Genomic DNA, 20,586 nt, shown 5'->3' with positions numbered 1-20,586 from the left:
AAGGTATTCTTAAGGTGCACTTTGATGCCAATTTCCTTTCCTGTTTTGCATTAGTTTTAACCATTGTCCTTCAGATCACATGGAACAGAAGAGAAATATTCTTTTGTCTTACACTAGATTTTCTTACTCCAGTAATGCAATACGAATTCCCCTCCAGCCAGATAGTGGAGTCTTCCAGTTTGGGTCAGCCTTCATTTGCATGTTATACACACACTGAAGATGTATATTTTATCTCTCAATCAGTTCATATGGTACATGAAAGACACTTCCTATAAATTCTTTGCTACAGCTTATGATTCATGATGTATCTTAAGGAAGACATATTTTAGGTTGTCTGTCCTTTGATTTCCCACAGAAGCTAATAAATAATCAACAAAAATATGATTAAAGACATTGCTTGAACTCTCAGCCAAAATGAATACTAGCTAATTGAAAATCCTTCTGATCCAAATCTGTTTATTTAGAAACAGAATTCTAACTTAGATTTTAAAAAGTCTGATGAAGGATTCAGCTAAGTTTTGACATGATATTTTAATATTCAAAATACCTCCTGAAATAAAAGGCAAAAGGTTAGGAAACCTGAAATTACAGAGGGCTGAAATAGAGCTTAACAAACTCGAAAAAAATTACCTATAATTGCAGTTCTCTAAGAAAAGAGAAACAACCTACCAACAACTCACTTTTGAAATACTCTTTGACCAGTACTTGATGTGCTTTTCTGGACATTGCTTTGTTTAGGTAACTAAAGATCATGGCTAACAAGAGATAACAGATTAAAATATTCTAACTTATGCTTGACTTACAGAACCAAAAGGTGAGGAAAAACTAAAATTAAAACTCCAAACTGAGTATTTCCTGTAATTCAATTCTCTGTAAGCCCATCTGTTTATCCTAACCTCTATTCCAAACTTCCCAAGCATGTTCAACAAATTAGGAAGTGGGCTTATATTATGTTTATTTTGAGAATATACATGGGACTTCTTCCTTGTCTAAACTTGCCTTTACAAGTATAGAAAAAATACAAAAGATGTGGTTAAAGAAGAAATTTATCAAAACATGTATGACCTCTAGCCTTTTAAAATAAGTATTTGTTTTCAAACTGGCAAACCTGAGATAGTTTTATTCACCAGTTAATGCTATCTGCAAATGCCCATGAACCTGTATTCTGTCATGAAAGAATAGTTTTAGCTCAGAGAAACAACATCAGCAAAGTAAACAGAAGTGGAACTACAAAAGCAAGGGATTCTTTCTAAAAAGCCGAGACATACTAATTACAACTTCTAGTTGTTTTCTTACAAAAATATTGCTAATTGACTAGTAACTATTAAAGTTTTTACAACTCAGTACAATAACTACAACACTTGATAGAAACATTTTTATCAATTCTACACTATAATTATCGCTTCAGCCAATTTGATTAATTTTAGTACTTTGGAAATAATTACTAATTTTTTAAATACTCAGTAAAAATGACAACGAATGTGATTTATGTCTACATTTAGAAAAAATTGAGAATGTTCAAGATGATAATTTATTAGTTGTTTTTTTAATTATTTAAAACATTATTTTGTTTTATTGTTTAGCAAGCATTTAAAACTTGGAGCTCAAGTCCTCTAACGTATTCATTTAGTTAAATGTTAGAATGGGAAAATAAAGCTTTCCTGCATTTTCAGCTCTCAATTGGTTTTGAATGAATTAGTCACTGAGCTGAACCTTAATGGAGGAAAAATTCTGCCTGCTGCTATTGCTGCCAACAGCCAGCTTAGCAGTTCAGCAGACTTGCTCCAGGTGTTTAACTCTTTCAGTTATTTGACTTCAAAACTTCAGCTGTAAACAAGTATGCTGTTTGATTATTGTTGTAATACAAACAGATTTAATCGATCTTAAGATGTCTGCGCATTAACACTGTCATGTTTATATCTACAGATTTATTTCAAACCAGAAAGATTCAATATAAATCCCAATTTTTATTAGTTTCCTTACTTTTTAACCTATGCTAAATTCTACAGAATATATTTAAACTTTATATTTCTTAAGAACAACACAAACCTTTACTTCACTATATAATTTCTTTTCCAATAGCTTTTCCACGGGTTTACAGGAGAACAGGAAAATGCTTTCTCGTACCTTTCTCGGCCAGTCCTGCTCAGCCCTTTTAGCAGGTAGATCTCTCAGTCAATTTTACAACTAGGGCAAAGAAGTCTCCTTCAGTTCAAAATTTAAGGGAAGATCAGAAGCAAATTTTACTTCTTAAAGCATCTGCAGCAATTATACAAATATGAGCCCAAGCAGATTAACAAAATGCCTCATTCCTCAAAGCTGCCCAGATGCAGCATGGAAGGAACATGTCCCTGAGCCTATAAAACCCATGTGCAGTTACTTAGTGCTCCAGTAAGACGACTTTCTCTGTTCATGGTAATGAGCATTAGCAGTTTAGAAATCTCAGTGATACAAAGCAGATGCCCAGAAAAAGCTTAATTTGATTTAGAAGAGCTGTATCTCTAATACATGACCTAACATAGGGATGGGGTCTGTTTTAACACGAGCTGACAAAGATTGACTTGCAGTCAGTCTTCTGTGGTAGCAAACCAGGAAGACCTCACAATTTAGAGACCGTCCCCTGCGGTACAGTTGTTTACACAAGGCTTCAGATGGTAACAGCTGAGTGATAAAGTTTGCACATAATCAGTAAGAACTAGTCATCCTTCAACCCTTGTCTATTCTGATGGAAAATCAAAACACAAGAAGTTCACAAGCAGAGACAGTGCAGTGTTCCCAAGAACTCCATTTTACCAACATTACTGCATTCTTAGTACCTTTTTTATCTGACTTGAAGCAACTCAAAAAACAGTTTTCAAAACCAGTGTAGGCAGCACCCAACAAAAACACAAAGAATACATGAATCCTTGTGCAGAACACCTCTGTGTGCCACACTAGTAATATGTTCTAAAATATACAGAGCTGATTTTTTTATATTATTTTTCACTAAAAGGACATGAGCTTTACTGTTTATTAGATAGCTGAAATGCTCTTTTTTCCTGCCTCTTCAGTGCAAACATGGTACCTTTTTCCCGTCATAACCTACAGATGATACACAACAGATTTTACAGACTCAAAGAAATTTTGCAATGGAAATATGAGGATTTTGGTAAGCAGGGTAAATACACCTCTATAGTAAACAGTTTATGCCTTTGAAATGTTTTCATTTGTTATGTAATTTACAGGAAAAACAAACAGCATTGAAACACTGTCACAACATTATCTGCTCAGCTAAAAAACCAGTCTAGTATTATTGTAAGATGATGTGACATTTCTCCTTAACTGAAGGACACAAGAAAGTTTATTATCTGCTGCTTAAAGGACAATCATAACAGCCTCAATACAGTAACACATTTCACTAAAATCCTTCTGATTCTTAGTGTTGTTGCCAGCATCCTTTAAATGCAATATGCTAGTGGAGTGCAAGCATATCATTTACCTTGTGAGTAAATGTGATTTTAAATTTACTTTATGCATGGAGGCTGGAGACATCTATTCTCCTGTCTGCACAAGCTGTTCTTTGCAGTTAGCTAACTAATGCTTTCTCACATTTCAAGAGACTCATCCAAACTCACTGAGGGAATTCCTGAAAGGACTACAACATTTCAGCCAGAGCCTCCAAACCAAAGAATGAACCACATAAAGGCTCAGCCTTCTTTAGTGCAAACAGCTTCTAGTCCATAGTTTAAAATTAATTAAAAAAAGCAATTAAAATTTACCAAAAGCAAAACTGCCTATGCAATCTCAGCAACCACTCTGTGGGTTGTTTCAACCCTAAAATGTGCAAACTAAACTTTAAAGAAGTATTTCTCTCTCTGTGGAAGTCCTTTCTGTATGTTTCTTATCACTTATGGTATTTGAGAGCAAAACATCAACAAGATTCAGAATCTCATTACAGTCAGTGCAGAAATGAATGTCACAAACATTCAAGCACATACAAGCACCAAGGTAACTTCAATGAACTGCAAAGAAGCTGAAACATTTCCTTGCAGAGAATATTGGAAGAAGTTAAATTTTTTGTGTGTGTGTGTTACTTACACTCAACAACTAAGAAGATGTTTATTTTCAGTTCTCTATATGAAAGTATAGGTCCCTTATACACCATTTTAACATGAGAATTTTAATTCAGCATTACCCCTAACCCTCACAAATTGAAAACAGTATGCATCCCACCAACAGTTGTTTATAGAGTTAAGAGTAGCAATACAGTAGGATGAAGATAAAGCTGCTGCAGATGTTCAAACTAGCAGTGTTAATTGAACATCTATTTTACATAAAAAGGGAGATGAAGGCATGAGTTACTGTGTATGAGTGATGAGTGTCAATAACGAGCCCTATAAATCACAGTCAGACTAAGCTTTGCTTACTCATTCTCTATTTATAAGGATAAAAAATATCTTTTCAGTACAGAAATGTCTACTAACATCTCATAGCAGAATTAAAAATATAGTAAGTAAAACTAATGAGAATACAAATATATTTATGGATTCCAAATAGTAACATTAGTTCTTCCTATGCTACTCCATTTTGTTTTGTTACCTAAGAATAAATACATACACCTAACAAACAGAATATATTCAAAGAAAGAAATGCTAACAGAAATGCCAAGAACGGATGGTAGTGATCACAGTTATTGTTGACAATTTGTCAACAAAACCAAGCATCTAGAATTCTAATCCTGAACCAGAACACCACCACCATCTATTTCTACAGAACTAACCTGTAGCCTGGATCTAATTTTCTGTAACATTAGGTCACTTCTTGAGAAATGTGATATATATGCTCTCTACAATCCCAGACACTATTTGTGGCCCTGCACCTGGAATAAACAAAATCTCTATCATATTCCAGGTCTGCTGCAGTTCATAGCGAAGTTCTCATGAGATCAATGTGTATTTTGTCATAGAAGGAAACTGAAATTATGCAAAATATTAATAAAAATTGGAAGCTCCAATGAAGACTATAATACAGGGCTACTGTGAGAACCATGTTGCCTGTTTGGAAGATAAAAGGATGAGTAGAAGCTAGGGAGAGAGAGTGAACTACACGGGGAAGTGCAGCATCACAAATTGTCAAGTAGAGGCCCTGAATGGATTTGTGCATCTTAAATCTCATTCACCCTCAAGTCAGTGCTACCAAGACGACACCAGGGCATCCATTTTGTTTAATAAAATCCGCCATATTTCCACCGTGAACTGTCCTTCTGGCAAGTCTGAACATTTTAAAATTCTAAAAGCTAAAAAAGCTAAATTATTGCATTTTTTAAAGCTATGAAATGACTATATTAGCAAAGAGGGAAAAAAAAAAAAGAAAAAACAGAAAAAGAAAAAAATCTGAGATGACCAGTAATCATACACTCTCTTCAACCACAGCAACTCCCTACTCCAACACATGCTGTTTGTCTCTGAGAATTCTTTTTAGCCTGTATGAGAAAAGTTAACTGACTTGTTCTGCAACTTGCTTTTAATCGCTTTAATGTGAAAAAAGTGATAATTAAATTATCACGCAGATCTCCCAACTGTGTTGACAGTTTCAGTAAGAGAAACATCGCATTAAAGTACACTTTCACAGCATACAGTAAACCATGAACAAACCTTTGGAAACTGGCCATGTTGATACTTGCAGTGAAAGCTGAGTAAAAACATTAATTTAACACAAGATAGAGTGCTACAGCAAAGTGACAATTATCAGTGGATTGCTGAGTCTCTCAATACAAGCTTTTTACCTCAGGCTACTTTAGACCTGTTAGACGTTTGTGGTACATGGCAAAGCTGCACTAGATGAGCTCAGAGCACAAATCCTATCATTTATGAGGAGAATCCACACACTAGATTGCCCCCCACACCTTTGAAACTTCTGGACTTAGACTTTAACATTTCTTTTCTACCTTTCTGAAGTAGGCCAAGCTAAGGAGATCCACATCCTATCTCCTCATTCTCTAGACTGTGAGTCTCCAGATAAATCCACACGGCATTTTCTGAAAGACACAGGTAACAATGCCCGTTACGCTGCTGATTTTAAACGAAGGCCGAATTCATACACCTATGGCAACAAGGAAGATTTACTTCAGATCCTCTCTGGAAGAGCCACCAGGGCCCTGGCTGACCGCAGGGCGTGTGCCAGGCGCAGCGCGGGCACCAAGCGCTGGGATCGGCGGGAACGGCCGGCACTGCCCGGCAGCCCAGGCCGGGAACGGGGCCCCGCGTGGCCCAGGGAAGGGCTCGTCACGTCAGACACAGGGTATCCCTAGCACAGTGCAGGGCAGCTGCTGCTTGTCTCTACCAAATAACTCTTAGGGCCACAACATTCAAAGAGAGTTAAAGCCACCCTTGGTTTTGGGGCGGAAGGTTTAACCCCAGAATTCATTGCTCCCACACAGTTGGTGGTGTTAACTAGAAGGCTGTCAAAACAACATTTGCAAATGTGCTTACAAATCAAATACATTGTTTCATTTGCAACTACGCTTTACAAGAGCGTAGCAGCATTAGACTACTGATTTTTCTTGTATATTTCAATATAGCTGTGGAAGCAGTATTTCCTGGAAAAGAGACTTCATTCAAAACTTGCTCTTTCTTGCCACAAGAGAAATAAAAAGCAAAATAAGGCCAGTGACAATACAAACACTACCCTTCAGAAGCATAAAGAGCTTTTTCTCCACTAAAATACACCCTTCCCCATATATATAATACATATATATACACATATATTTCACATAAGCACTATAAATATATAGTTTAAGACAAGCTTAGCTAACATGATTCTGATTGCTTTTCCAAACGTAGATAAAAGACATGAATTTTTGTTCTGTTTTATCCTTTGGAGTTCAGCCTTCCCAACTTAGCCAGACTAGAGAAAACTGTCATTTACCAGGCACACATTCTGTCTAGCTTGATCCTGCATGTGCTAAATGCCAGCAGTTCCTCCTGTGGAATATTACTGTGGCCCTTCTCTGTACATGCTAATGGCTTTTCAAGCTATACACAGCTCTGCTGTGGAAAACAGGTTTGCACAACACAATGAGCTACCTTTATTCAAATGCTTCCTCACACCTACTAGCACATACTAATAAATTTCTTATTTGAGATACAAATACACTAGTACAAAGTCCACAAAACATGCCTGTAAATTTGTGTGATCAAGACTGTGCTGCCTCAAGATTTTGTGGGTCCCCCCAGACAGACAGAGAGATGTAAAGTGCAGGTGTATAAGGCCCCTCTAGCTAAGGGGTTTGTCAGCAGAAACCCAGAAGGTGGTTTCAGGCCTTTTGGAAAATGGGGCACACAAAGAAGTACATACTCTGCACGTTACTGACAGCATTTACAGTCTCAAGGAGATGAGAAAAGATACTGCTCATTTTAGCTTTCCTTTCAGCTCCCTGTCCTTCTTCTCTCACTCATAACACCACCAAATTTACACTTTTTGCTGGCAAGCTGCATATTAATTACAACTAAAATCCAAACAGGAGAAAGCTGTCCCTGAAGTCTCTGTAAATGTTTCAAAGGTAAGAACTACAAGCTTTCCAAGTTTAACAGCAGAGATTCCATTTCCAACCATATTAAACACCGATCTTCAAGACTTCAAGTTATTAGAAGTTTAATCTAATGATCACAATGAAACTATTATACTACTAAAGAAACATCTGCCAACTATGTTTATAGATTTTAAGAAACTATGCGTTAATGAGATGCTATGCTTTGTGTTCAGACAATGCCCAGTAGATTATGTTTGTGTCCTAGAAATCTTGCCATTATGAAGTACAAAGCCCAGCTTTTACATTTTATCACCCTTATAAAACATTCAGGAGGATTTTTTCAAAAATAACACTTTTTTTTGATTAGTGTAACAGCAAAAAAAAGACACCTTCTCAGCTGACATCATAGCACAAGCTAAATAAAACAGATACTGAGGTCCACATTAACATGATAAACATTTGAAGCATAGGATTTGATTATTTCAGGGGTCTTAAAAGGTTTTTTGAAGAGTGAGACATAAAATAAAAGAAATAAAAATGTAAAATAACTCACTCTTCTGCTATAAATCATTGAACTCCTTTTCTCAAATCCATTAATAAAAGCAGTGATTGTATTTCATGTTACAGTTATCTACAAAAGACCATTCTTAATTGCTCTTAAGGAATCATGTTTTATTTTAGTCAGGTTCACATTTTATTATAGAAGACTAATGGGGCATAGACTCCCAGCAGTACTTATTTTAAACCTTGGACCAGTCAACTGTAAAAAGGGTATAAAAATAGTTATAGAGGCAAAATAAAAATTAAAAACTATAGCTAAGCTTTCAGATTTACAAGTGTAATAAAATGTGTCATAAACTTTTGCTTTCATTCCAAAGCTTTGTCGTAAGAACATGCAAAATCTTTCTCCATTTCAAAACTGTATGTTCCAATGTTAAATCTTTCTGTTTTCATCTTTACAGTCTTGCTTGGGTACTTGTAATTTCTTAAATTTATTGGTATTTCATTAAACATTTCTTCCTGATCAGAAGAGACATAATAATAATAATAATAATAATAATAATAATAATAATAATAATAATAATAATAATAATAATAATAATAATGCATTTCCTGTTAACGAGGTAATAACAAGAAGCCTTCAGGCTTTCTGCTACAAAGTTTATTTAACCAAGCTACTTTTGTTATTATCTTATTAATGAGAAGCCTCAGGTTTACATCCCCCTAATATTTTGAAGACCTACTGCATTCATTTATCAAATCAGTTAAGGAATCAAATACTAAGTTAGAGCTAAGAAATTATAAAGCCTCATGAAACTAGACAGGACTTTGCCTGTATCAAATACTGAGCTGGTGCTGATTCAACACAGTAGGTGCTGCTATGCTGCTTGCAGCAAGATTTGTCAGAAAAGACTGCAATCCTCATCACTTAACATATCTAAATATTTTCTAGATTAAAGAAATTATCTCTTGTCTCCTTAAAAATTCTAGCTAATATATGCCATCTTGGTTACTTGCTTTTGCTTATTAGTTGCAGTTGGATACCATTCCATTTTAGTTCCAAACTTAATTTTGTTGATGTAGCTGAGATGCAACTGAATTACAAGTTTCTTGATATCAAGGATATTATTTGGAAAAAAGAGTCTTAAAATAAAAAAATCAAGATAACCTTTATTGTCATAGTGGAAAGTGACCTGAATAGTCAGAAATACCCCCAAGTTTGTGGGGCTGGGGGCTGGCTTTCTTTATATATTTTTAATCTACTCTTGCAGTTTTTGAGGTCTATAATTAATTCCAAAGATTTTTTATTTCAATGGTAAAGCCATTTCTTAAAAAAAGCAGAGGGTTCTGTCTACAAGATAAAGTGTACATGAATATTTTGAAACAATCTGATAGCAAGACTGAAAATCTACTGCTGGCAAGGTGCACGGTCACCCAATGGTTTTTGCTCAAGTCTAACTAAAAATGGTGGTTATAGCCAAAGAAACAACAGATCTTGTACACAGAATGGGCTACTTCTTTAGTACTGTGCTACAACACCGATTTTCATGTACTATTTCAGCAGGTTGCATTCTGCTAAAGGTAACAAATGTTCAGACTGAAGGAGCTATGAAAATCTGTGTCACATGAACTGAGTGTGGTTTCTCTAACTGTTCTGCTCCATTTCTGATTTTACTAGAATTAACCAAGGCCAATTATTCATGTGGAAATAGTCTTATTTCCTAGGTGAACAGTAAGCTCTCCACAGAGAAATCTGCTTCATTATGCACATATACAAAATGACGTGTGCAAAAATGTATATGCAATAGATATCTCCATTACCCCAAGATATCAGCAGCTAACAGGTTTATTTCTAATTTCACATCATACTCTCCCTGCTACAAACACTTTAAAATAGAAGAATCTTGAACTGGCTCAGGTTTGTTCCCAGCAGGCATACTTGTAAAGATAAAAAGAATAAGACTTTTTTCCCTGCTTACTCCCTATTTCAGTAGTTACTCAGAAAGGCTAAGGAAGCAATGGAATGTTTACCCCAGCATTGCAGTCTGATCTTGCAGGAAAAGAAAACAAGAGCAGTCAAGCAAGGTAACTATTTCTGGGACTAAATTTCCACGCCAGGTTGTCTTTTAAAGTCTGGTTCTCAAAGTTTTCCTACTCTTAATCCTTCTTGCTAAAAAACTTGTTTTGCTTTTTCATCCTACAGCTTCTGGCAGCAAGCAGTATGTAAATGTTCAGTAGCCCATCTGAACCCTGTTTCAGAACAACACAAATTCAGTTTCTAAGTGTCTGAATTACTTTAACTAAATCTGAGGATTTACCTATTGAAGCTTGAGCAGCTCCCTTTCAACTCTGAATGAAGGAAGAATTATGAGACTGGAGTTATTCAATGAGAGCTATCTGTCCTGGCACTTAATCAAAGGGATTAGGATTTGGAAAGAAAAGCCTACAGGTGATCCTTCAGGAAGCATACCAAGCAGTTATCAAAAACACACAAGTTCAAAGCAGCTCAATTTTCATATGTTAAAAGTATTTGGATGAAGCCTCAGGCTTGTTTCTAGGTAAAGAATTGTGCTAAAACTGTTTGTACTTGCATACTTAGTAGACAAGGGAATGAAATAGCATGTGGTGAAGCAGTACTAGGTCCATCTAACCCTGATGTAACACAATAAATCAATCTTGTTCTGTTAGTGAAACATGATCTGATACTGACTCCAGGTTTCCATGCTCTTTCCTCACACTGGCAGTCATAACAGATACTCATTTACTTCTTCAGCAAAGAAAGCTGCCAGAACACAAAGCAACAGATGTTACAGGCTACATCAAGTGCTTTCATAATTGTTATTAATCTTGTAGCTACGTTCTCCCCTTCCACACAACCTTTTGAATTTAAAATACAATCTGTATATTTAGTTTGTAAGACTATTTTAGAACCATTTAAAAACTAATAATCAGAGAGCTGTCTTTGTCAATCAGAGGCGTCAATAATCATAGTTAATATTGAGTCATAACTAAGCTACAAGATTTTCTTTACCACAAGCATAACATCATACTGGCAGAAAAGGGCAGGCTGGGGACAATGAACAGCATGTTCCATCACATTGCCAAGAGAGGAAGGAATACCCAAGTAGCAAGGCTGGACCAGCTGTGGATTCAGGACAAAGTACTGAATCAGGACAAAGCACTGAATCAGGACAAAGCACTGAATCAGGACAAAGCCTCAGCACCACATCTCTGAGAAGGCTTTCCTTGCCAACCAGAGGCAGTTGTTACATTTTACATACAATAAACAGAGATAACAGCTGTCCAGGACGCTGAAAGAGAAAGAATCCACTGTACATAGTATGTCCCTACCTAAAATCCCCATAAATCATCCAGCCAGTTGCCATGAAGGTTAGCAATGAATTACTCTCTGCAAAGTTTACCCACACAGCCTGTGAACTGCAAGAGAGGTGCAGAAAGCTGAGTTATCCACAGCAGCAGCAGCTGAGGCACTTGGCACCAGCAGGCTGGAAACTGAGACAATTCTTAAAGCATGGAGTGCATGGCTTTGGGCCACACAAAAATTCTTAAAACTCAAGAGGTTTTAATGATGTCATCTCTCTCTCTAGATATTTATACAACTGCATCTATATATACGTGTATTTATACGTCCTTCTCTCTAAATCATTGTCTCAACTTGAGGGAAAGTACTTCACAGACAAGTCCACAGGAAAGGATAATGGCACTGATTTCCCAAAAGGAAAAAAAATAATTCCATAATTCCATGCAGAAAGGAAGAGGAGGGGGCAAATATGTTCAGCACCCCAGCTTTCAGCCTTTACCTAATACTTAGAAAACACTTGTGTGTCTTCTTTCCTTGTTGTCAATATTACCATCCTATATTAATATCATATGTATAACTCTGCATAACAGCCAATTCATCAACTGAATTCTTTGTGTGGGAAGTAAAGATTTCTGCATTTATCACTTTCTCTACCTAAGTAATAAGGAAATTTAGGAGTACCTTATACAGCAAAGTCAACTGGACCAGCTTAGTTAATACAGAAGCAAAAGTTAAATTCTATGAAATAATAGAGCTTGGAGTTGACCAGTATATGTGGAAAAAGTACTTTAAAACTATGTGTTTAAAATACTCTATATGCTTTCAAAAATATTACGATATGTCAGTATTTACAAAACTACTTGGTAATAATTTTTAACCAAGACTTGGATTGTGGATTTTTCATGGATAAGTCCCAGTTTTAGTTAACTTAAGCAAACAAGGGAAAACAAATGATGGATTTGGAGAAAATTGTTTTGAGTGGATCATTACAGATCATTCAGAATAATTAAGTTATACACTCTTGAAATACAAACCTTGTAACAAATATAAACTGTGGCAGAGCTATCAGGCACGACTGAGAAACATTACCATAATACTGACTCTTCGTGGCTTCCTATCATCTTTGCATTAAATTACCCATTTAAATACTCTTCAGAGACAATTTTGAAGCCCTTATTTAGGCTAAATTCACGCTTAACTGCAGTAAGATTTATCTCCAAAGTACTTAATAATGAGGAACTGGAACAAATTTAAATTTAGATTCTGATTTTGTCTCCATATAGTCTCATATGCTTATGTTCACAGTTGTAGAATCAGGGTCTTAAAGCTCACAGGAAAAAAAGTATGAAGAAAAACATGCAACAGCTTTCTTCCATCTATTCTCTAAAAAGTCAGTTATTAAAAAAAAATATATTGAAATAATAAAAACCTACTAAAATACACCCTTGCTCCAAGTAAAACATATAGTTCATTTTAAATGAATGCTTATATAAGTAAAACTAAGTGATTAAGAAGTCTTGTGTTATTAACACAGGTTTCAAGGCATTATCAAAAAGTTGTGTCTACACTGCAGAATAAATATATTAACGCTTAATATTTTTAGCCTATTGACAGACAAATTAGCTCTTCCAAAAAATTAAAAAGTCTTAAAAGATATTAGTTACCTTAAGGGAAGTGCCAGGTACCCTAATTCATTTATATATTTCAGTTAGGACTTGACCTACACCAGCATCAATGGGCACTACTCAAAATCCTGATATTGTGCTAGACACCATAAAAACAAACAGTAGTAATCAGCAATTAGATTACTCATTTAAAAAAAGAAAATTAACAGAAATTTACTGGTTAAAAAAAAAAAGCCTACAGTCAAAACAAGAGAAGCACAAATAAGGCAGGAGAAGTTCTGCAACATGATTACAAGTAGTAGAGAAACATCAAGTACCTTCCCTAAGTACCTACACAAAGACTAAGGGAAAGTTAGAATTGAATCCATACTTCTTATCTCTCTTTCCAGAGCACAGAAAAAACCCCTGTCAAAGTCAACAAGAGCTGAGGGCACTCAGCACTGCTTAAGCACTGTCTGGCAAGAAGTTAATCTTTCTTTAAAATAAAGCTATTGAAAGCCAAATACCACTATCATTCATAATGGTTTAAACCCACAAAGATTATTTATTTCAGTGGAGATCTTTAGAGTAGAATTTGGCTCCAGAAAGAGTCAGTTATTGAAAGTGTTGAGTTTGGTAAGGAATTTTAACTAACTTCATTGGAGTTGCTTTGGATTTACACCAGCATAACAGTGTACTTCTCCCTGTGCAACCAAAATAAAAGGCTAGGCCAGTTTGCTCCCTGTGTTGTCTCTCATAAAAAAAGAAAGGGCTGTTACCATCACAACATAAACACTGCAATACATCTTGTGTACACTATTAAAAAAAAAAAAAAAAGATGTATTGCATGATTGCTACAATTTTATTCTTATGTCTTTTTGCCAAAAAGAAAATATGGTTTTAATATAAGTTTACATCTGCGTGGTATTACATGCATGTAAAACAGATGTAACCTAATTACATTTTCATTTAAATTGCTAAATAGCTACTTAAGTAAAAAGCTAAAATAACATACAAACAACAGTTACTATAATAACAAGTGTACTTAGAATTAAATGAAAGGGATCAAAGCTAAAGCATAGAAAATTTGAGCTGGTCTTTGAAAAAGATACAGTGACAGAACAGCGCTGTATTGATTTACTCAGTAATTTAATGTCTCTACAACTCAGCCAGAAGACACATCTCAGTTTAGCAGAGACACATGGAGGAGAATTCAGAGAGTTTATACAAAGAGTTTGAGTCTCATAAAGATTAGACATACTCTCCTAGAGATTATGTAGCAAAATCCCAAATTGGAAATTAGAATACCAATGCAATACAATCAACTTGATTATAGTTTTAGGTAGACCTGTCTGAACTGGCTGGACTCAGAAATCATGGCTTAACAATGCAATCAGTGTGCTTTCTCATTTTTAGCAGAAAACTGCAGTCTTCAGAAGAGATACCATATTTATCTCTATTTCTTTCTATGCAAACATATGTTCACTACAGCTAAATTTGGGGGACTAATCAAAATATTGTGAATACAGTGGAAAGACTAAATTCAACTCTCCTGGGTCTTTCAAGAAAGGAAAATAAAATGAATTTTCATTCAAACATTTACCAGAAAGGAACTGAAATTTCGAAGCCTGGGCACAAACACTAAAGGATGACTTGTATTGCTAAGGCATATTTAAGCATATGTGAGATAGTTCGGAAAATTATAAATGCAGGATTCCATATTCCTCATGCTGCTCTCAGGAATTTAAAATACTAGCAACATTTCCATGACATGGAAATAGCTGCAACTTCTATTAGAGTACCACTTTAGAGAAGAACTATACATTTTATCTGTTATGTATCCTATCTTCCTATCTTTTAATCACCTTATTTGTTCCAAAGTTGTATTTTATAGAGGTTGCCTTAGATATATTTTTCTTTCCAAGCCAATCATACAGACTTTTGTAGGCAGATATAAGATCATGACACGTGTATCTACTGTCACAAAGCAGTTATTATGTAGGTTTTGTGTGTATATCTACACTTCGCTGGAAACTGTTCTTTGTATGGTGTTACATTCCTGTTGACTTATTAGGCTGCATATGACTGATAACAAGCTGATAAGCAGAGCTTTGCATGTCAATTTTTTCTAACAAATTGTTGTTATATTAAATAAACAGCTAATGGTATTATTGAATATTTTTCAGAATAATGCTGATGTAAACATCCAAGTTAAACTGATGTCTTTGGTACCTGCAGGCCACTTGTTACTGGTTGATTTGAATTAAAAATGACTTCCACACAACAAAGTGATAGAGATAGCAGCTCTTCAGCACCAAGCAACTTATTGAAATGTTCAAATTCACATTATTTTCACTTTTCCCTAGTTCCTAATTTTATTTAGTTGCCTCTTAGATCATTATTTATAAACCACCTGAATTTATGATTCCACTTTCCCATAGCTGTCAGACCCTATCCAATCCATTTAAACCATTTTAGTAGGAAATTCAAGCACCAGTTTTCACAACCCAGTTAGCTTTGCATATGCATATAGGTACGTTCTTTAAAATTATTATTTGCTTAAAACCAGCATCCACAAACATCCAAATTCCATCTAAGAATTGTGGGGGGTTTTTTTGAGATTGATTTGTTGACACTGCAAGCAGCAGCGGTCTAACCAAATTCAAGTTTGACTTGAGTTGGCCTATCCTTGATAAACCACACCTCCTGTCCACTCAATATTTGTCTTGGAATTTTAATCTTGAACTATAGTAAATTCTAAGGAATAGCAGAGCTGAAAATGTGTTTCATCTACCAGCAGTTTGAAGGCAAGAGAACAAATAAAGAGCACAAGCTATTTAACCTTCCCACTTACACAAAACCATATGTAATTTCCAACAGAAACTTGGGGGTTGTTAAAGCCATCGGAGACATTTGAAACAACTTCAGTTCCCAGCTAGGTCAACAGCAGTTCAGATTGCTCAGCATTTAATTACAAGTACTCAGGACATGTGGAACTCAGTGAAATTCCCATTTAGGGTCCTCAAAATCTGTACTCCATTTCTATTTTACCAAGTCTACTCTTTGCTTGCTTTTATACACACAAACATCATTAAGAGAGGTTTAATATTTACAGACAATTATTTAATATATACTTTGATTCTCTACAAATAATATGACCTTGAATCCACAAGTTGAAAATATAACAGAGCTGTTAAGGCACAAACCAACTTGGGGGAATATGCAAAGTCAGGCAGTAGCTCTGAGTACTGCCTGTTGCTGTGGCACCTCAAAAGGAAATAGGACTACTGAAAAGTTCTATTATTAGCAGTCTATTTTAAAGAGATAGATCAAATAACATCACCAACATGAGGTGCAAGAAGGTTTTGGTGCAAAGGTTTGGTGTCCTTCTGCATCCTTTATGCTACCTAGAACAAAGAGGAGTCTCAGCAGATGATAGCAGGCTGCTGAGACTGCAGACATTCCTGGCTTCCAAATACAGAATGTTGTACACCCCCTCCTTTTGTGCACTCAGGCTAAGTACATACAGGCTGAAGTACACTTCCACACCTTTTGGTATTAGACAAGGATCAACTGGGAAAAAAAAATTACATTTATCTTGCAGAAGCATGGCTTTTCCTTCGCTCATTTTAAAGAAATTATCTTCATTAAAAGAAACATTAATTAACTTGCCAGGCAAACGTTATTCTGGTGGTCTCTTCTCTGCGGTCTGCAGAGAATAAATAATCTTTCTGAAAACTTTCACAAAATACTGAAGGCTTACGTTACTACCTATAGAAATCCTGTGATCTTTTGCAATAAAAAACAACCATGTGTTTTTTCCATTGGAAAAAAGAAACAGTAGTTACTTTATCATGAAAGGTTCAGTGTATGCAGTAATATGGATTAGAACACTGATACTTCTGAAGGAGGACCCAGCCTCTGACCTTATTTTGAAGTGCCACACAACTTTAGTGCTTGCATTTTTAAATATTTATTTCCTTCATAGATATTTCATGTGTCGATCTCAGTCCCACAGCAGTAAATATTTTTATTTGCACATTAGCAGAAGCCCAAGACTAACATAATATGAAAGTCTTTCCTTCTTAGAAATCAGATTGTCTTCTCCTGTCAACAGCAAGAAAGTGACCCAGGGAAGAATTTCTTCCTTTTTTGCAATTATCAAGTCTTCACACTTTCAAATGAGTTTCTCTCCCTCACAAACAATAATTAAACTTCTGAATGCTGCCAGCACTGAAGTCAACAGTTTGGCACAGAAATCTGTACACCACCAGTGGGTAAGCACCAGCACAGTGGAGCTGCCATTTTTTTCGTGTACCTTCTACACAATTAAAATCAATACTGTCTGACAGGATAATTCACTACCAAGAAAAACACTCCACCTCTTGACACAAGCTGCCTTTCATGACACACAAACAAGTCAAGGTACTCTCGAGATATGTATACACTTTTGTTCCTTAATGGTCAGTACACTCCAGCACTGTATCCTTTTGACTGCACTGTGTGTCAACCAACTACTACCTTAACCCTTCATGTTCAAGCCCTTTTTTCCCCCCCATCTTTCCTTCTCTCTCGCTCACCATTTCACTCCTTATTGGCAAAGCCATCCCAAAACACTGATGTTTTTTATCATGAGAAAAACACCCCAACATTTCAGAACTGAACTTCCTTCTCAGTCTTTCCTTCAATTTTTATTCTTCCTATATGCACAGAATTTACTACGTTATTGGTTTTTTTTTCAAGTTCCTCTCCACTTCCACCTTGTCTTGGTCCACCTTTTGTTCACAGAAACCACTTCCACTAAATGCTGTAATATTTTTCTTGAAACTTTTTAGAACCTTTCCCATTTCCATTCTCCTTTACATGTTCACTGCCTTTAATCTTGCTGTGCCCCCAACACCTGAAATCTGTTTGTGTTCGAGCATTTAAGATTGATTTGATAGTCCCTTCCACATGTCACCTAGCAGGTCCTTCTCCTCTCACAAGCCATTCTTGGTCCACTTAACTTTTCAAATGACCAGTTCCTTCATAAGGAGTTTATTAACTTTTCTTTTCCAATATACTGAACCCTTCCCTGTCTTTTGATTTGATCCCACTGCCAAACTTGCATCATGCCCCTGACATCTCTTAATTTCTTACCAACTTTAAAACTTTAAGTGACTGACCCATCTTTTATAATCCCTTGAGTCCCTGTTGTTGCATGTTGGGTTAAAAAAATTCAGAAAATTACTTCACGACACAATAACCATATAGTAACATAAAATGTGTTATATTTAATCTTCACTAGTAATCAATTTGGGAACATACACATGATTATGAGCTGATCAGGCTGTTTCAAAAGAAATGAAGAAATTTGTCTCCCCTCTCTGTGAAGTTTAATATTGCAGGAGATATTCTTTCTCTTGTTTGTAAGAATCAGAGATGTTCCTCAGCTCCACCTTCCTTCTCCTTGCTCCATACAGTTTTTCACGTTGCCATCATGCAAGTAAATATTAACTTATTAGTTTGATAAAGCAAAACATGTAGCTTTTCACTGAGCTGTTAGAAACTTGTATATTCATATCCAATACAGGTATAACAGTGACTACATCAACAGTGACTGTTTCCACAGAAATGCCAGACCCAGATCAAGGAATATGTAAGAATACAATCTTTCTGAATTTTCCTCTAGTGGATAAGATAAACCATCAAACTTTACCTATTTACTTTTGGGCTTCTGAACCTGTGGGGATGGAAAAGAACTCCCAGATATTGTTTCATTGACTGACTTGAATGTTACATCAAACAAGCAGATACTTAGTTTTCCCATGTGTGCATAATAGCAAAGATGATCAATTCCCAAACTTGTAAAACAAATATAGAATTCAGTCACACACTTCAATTTCACTTGGCTCTTTATAGATAAGTCTGGTGAAACAAACCTCTCCCTAAAAGGCTAAAAAAAAAATGTTATTCTATTAAACAGCACATGGAAAAAGCCTAGCAATTTCAAAGACATAATATGGAGAGAGTAGCAGGGTTAAAATGAAAAGAATAGAAGTATAGAGTGAACCTTCTGGGACCCTTAAAGTTTTATGAGAATAGCTTTAGTGAAAGATCTCTGAACATGTAAATGTAAATTAATTGAAGAAATTGAATCTTTACCTGCATAAATTTGTTACATTAAACAATTAAAATCTATCTGAAAGTTAATGATCTAAAGTTTAAAATGTGCCCCATATTAATAGCAATGAAACCCTCTACAGTTTAATCAATATTAATGAAAGAAAAATGTTAAGGTAACAAAACCTAGTGCATTAGTAGCTATTGGGCAACAGGATTTTTCTTTAGTAAGTTCAGTATAATCAGATTATAGCATCAGAGAGATGTATACAGTATAAAAGAAAATCTGCAGAGGATGATTTTAAGAAGAGACTAACATTTCTGTATATTCTCTGGAAGGTCATCTGGCATTAGAGACTGTTGCATACACTAACCAACAATTTGATACCAGAAGGTGAAGAAGCAACTCCTAAGAAGCTGAAGAATGACATTTTAAACATTCCACTTCTCACTAAGACATGCTTCTGTTATGCATAATGTCAGTAGCAAACTTGCCACACTCTGCACTGCTAGGCAGCATTCAACTGTGGAAATGAAGCAATTATCAGGTGTGTTATACTGTATCTTATAGATGTGCCTCATATTTGAATTAATCATGTTTTTATACAACCATTAGCAATATCTTCTAAAATACACACCCCATCTGTCAGATACATCTTTCTACTGAATTACAGTTTTTCTGTTCACTATTTGTCTTCATCCACAAACTGCTATATTTTTTTTCTTTATACAAATACTAATTTTCTTGGCAGTGGCTTTTAAACTTTAAACACAGGCTCTTTTTACTTGCTGCACTCAACTGCCTTATTTCCCTTCTATAATTTTCATATCTCAGGATGGAAGTAACCTCCTAATTTTTAGTTGAGGTGAATCCACACAAACATTAAGATTTGACTGTGAAGTCCTCTTCAACCCAAGACCTCCTAAGAATCAAATCTCCTGTTACTAGTTTCTTTTTCAAGATTTGACTCCTCTCCCTAGCAGTAGAGTAGGAGAAGGTGGGTACAAATGAGACCAAATTCAGGCAAAGAAAAACAGACAACCACTACTAATACATTTTGTGGAGTAGGGATGATGGTTGGACTCCGTGATCCCAAGGGTCTTTTCCAATCTGAACAGTTCTATGATTCTATATCCAAGGTATTCCAGCGAGAATATATCCTTAGTTTAGAACAGACACTTGTGAAGTGTCTTTACATGTACACTAATATCTCAACACCAGCATTCTGCCTAGTAAAGAGATCATAAATGTCTTTGTTCTCTGATCTCTGTTATTCAGTTCCACCTTGTACGTTTAATGACACACATGATTAAATGGAAATACAATTATATCTGAATAGTAGATGCTAGACATCTACTGTTATGAAAAAAATAACTATCAGTCACGCTTATGTAAATTTCTAGATTTCACTTCACAAAAAAATCATAGGCACTTTCAGACAAATTAGAAGTAAAAAACCCCAAACATTTAAATTAGGAAGAAAAATAAACTATTTTATATGGATATGGTGATGTTTGTGTATGATTAGCTGCCAAAGCATGAAGAA

At 35.5% G+C, this 20,586-nt stretch overlaps 1 protein-coding gene across 3 annotated transcripts in view; it reads right to left on the bottom strand.

Moving 5' to 3' along the window:
• The window catches only part of FTO (FTO alpha-ketoglutarate dependent dioxygenase), a 228,975-nt gene that overhangs the window by 78,178 nt on the left and 130,211 nt on the right, over positions 1-20,586 (bottom strand). The window lies entirely within an intron of this gene.

The sequence above is a fragment of the Apus apus genome, chromosome 11, assembly GCF_020740795.1.
Source record: "Apus apus isolate bApuApu2 chromosome 11, bApuApu2.pri.cur, whole genome shotgun sequence".
Classification (NCBI taxonomy): domain Eukaryota; kingdom Metazoa; phylum Chordata; class Aves; order Apodiformes; family Apodidae; genus Apus; species Apus apus.
This window is presented reverse-complemented; position numbering and strand designations above follow the sequence as displayed.